Here is a 2,500-nt window from a genome sequence, read left to right on the forward strand (position 1 = left end):
AAAGGTGCACTATGCAGTTTCAGAGGAGGGGGGTTTGTTTACGTTTGCAAAGCCTTCAGTTAGTTTACAAAACACATCTTATCTACATGTTATTCTTAGTATTGAATAATTCTGTCATCGTAAATAATGAGATGGAACCAACCGTGAGACTAGAATATGTTCGTAAACCAAACTGTGGGCCCTGCTGCTGTAAACAACAACAACAACAGTGAAACAGTAACTTTTCAGGAAGCTTTCTAAACTTCAAACAGTGTTCCAGGGATCTACATTTTCCTGTGAGAAAACTTTGTATATTTGAGAATATACCTTAGAAAATGTTCACTTCTCTCACACACCCAAAGTTACACAGTGCACCTTTTAATTATTATATAACTGTCAGTCCAACCCTGTAGCCAGGGAGAGAGATTTGAACATAATTCTAGCTAAGTAAGATTCACAAATCAGGCTCCGGTTGTAGTGATGTCTTAGAAAATACTTCTCTTCCACGGTCGGTTAGATTTTAATTCCATACAGACAGTAAAATAATCACTCGAGGTGTTTGAAAGTTGAAAGAGTTTTAGTTATTTATCAATTCCTACAATAAGTGAATAAAATAATTGTCCTTTCCATTCTTGCGCGAGCCAAAGTCCAATGAAAGAAACATTCCACTTGATTATGTCGCGATTGTGAACAGCCGGACCTAATGTGTCAAGTGTCAGAATATCGAGCTATTCGTTAGCGGCTAGTTAGCTGCTAGTTAGCTACTAATTAGCTGCTAGTTAGCGGCTATTTAGCTGCTAGTTAGCTATTCGTTAGCAGCTAGTTAGTGCTAACGAAAGTGGGAAAGTGTGACATCGTTTTGAAGCTCCGTAACCTGGCAACATGACATTATTAAGATTCAATGGTTTGAACTTGCTGTTGTTAATTGCAAGAGAGGCTGAGTGTTAGGGTGAGATGAACCTAGTGAAACACACACACACACACACACACACACACACAGATGCAGACACACACACACACACACACACACACACACACACACACACACACACACAAAGACACCAATGTTTGTATTCAGTCCTCGCACCATTAAAAGTCGAGAAAACATTATAAGCGATTTATTTTTTCAGCGTGTGTGTGAAAATGCTCAGCGGATATTATTTTAACTGCCATTACAGCCACTTTAAAAACGGCCCAACACTCTGATATACGCAGAACATTTTGCACACGCATTGAAAAAATATGCATTTTCTTCGCATTTTAGCCGATTTTAAAAAGCAAACGAAAAGGTGAACAACAACTGTGCCTGGATGGCTGTGTCAAAAATCGGCTTTCATAGATGTCAGATGGTACCAAAGGATGAACGAAAAACTGTGTAAATAGTCTTGATAATATTTCTGAACAAATAATATATTGTTGGTGAAATGTGTACACACAAAAGAAAATTAAAAAAAAAACAAGTGTAGGTGTCAACAGTGCCTCTGTAAAGGGGGTCGGGAGTTATTCAATGTCTTAACTGAGCGATTTAAAGGCCTACTTCACCGGTGGGAATATGAAGGTGTATTGAACTCTGAGATCCTATGTAGTATAAATGTGCAAAAAAAATTAGAAATCGGTTCATCCTAGCCTGAGAAAAGGCAGAAAGTGTATTTTTTTTTTTTTTAAGATTTTTTTTTTAACATTTTTATGCTTTATTGATAGTGTAGAGACAGAGTTGAAATGGGGCAGAGAGGGGAGTGACATGCAGAGAACGACCGCGGGCTGGAATCGAACCCGGGTCCGCTGCTGGCCGAGGCCCATGGGGGGGACGCCCTACCAACTGACCAAAGGGCGCCCCCCAGAAAGAGTGTTTTATGTTCTCACTGTCTAACCCTACAGTTTGCCCAGTTTTGATTTAAACACATTTATACTACATAGGATCTCAGAGTTCAATACACCTTCATATTCCCACCGGTGAAGTAGGCCTTTAAGAAGAAAAAAAACGTAAACAAAGTGTATATTAAATATTTTACTTTTCACGGGTACATTGAGGTTAAAGCTGGGGTATATGATTTCTGATTGGTCAAAGTTAACATGAGCTGAACACTTTGACCAATCAAAGCGAGGCTCCGATTCTCTGTTCTTATTGGCTGTTGGGACTGTCCATTCACTTTGGCACGACTTTGTTGGTGTGTAGAGCGTGTCAGGGAGGGACCATAGGGGAGGGACCAAAGAGAACAAGTGGAGCGGTTGAGGTATTTGGATTCAAATCTCTATCCCAACTGCTATTTTCTATCCCCAAATCCTCCACCCCAGCTTTATTACTGAACAAATGTTTTATTTGAATATATATGATGATAAAAAGAAGAAAACTGAGATTGATTTTAGTCCCTGTTCATATTACTCTGCATGGCATGATGATCGGTGGCTCCATGAAAACATTTTCCCAAGAATGTTTGAGGAAAAATCTCCATTTGTTAAAAAAAAAGAAAAGTTTGAATGTCCAAAAAAAAAAGCTGTATAATTATTTTTTTTATTTTTA

The sequence above is a fragment of the Ammodytes marinus genome (assembly GCF_949987685.1).
Source record: "Ammodytes marinus genome assembly, contig: scaffold_79, whole genome shotgun sequence".
Lineage (NCBI taxonomy): Eukaryota > Metazoa > Chordata > Actinopteri > Uranoscopiformes > Ammodytidae > Ammodytes > Ammodytes marinus.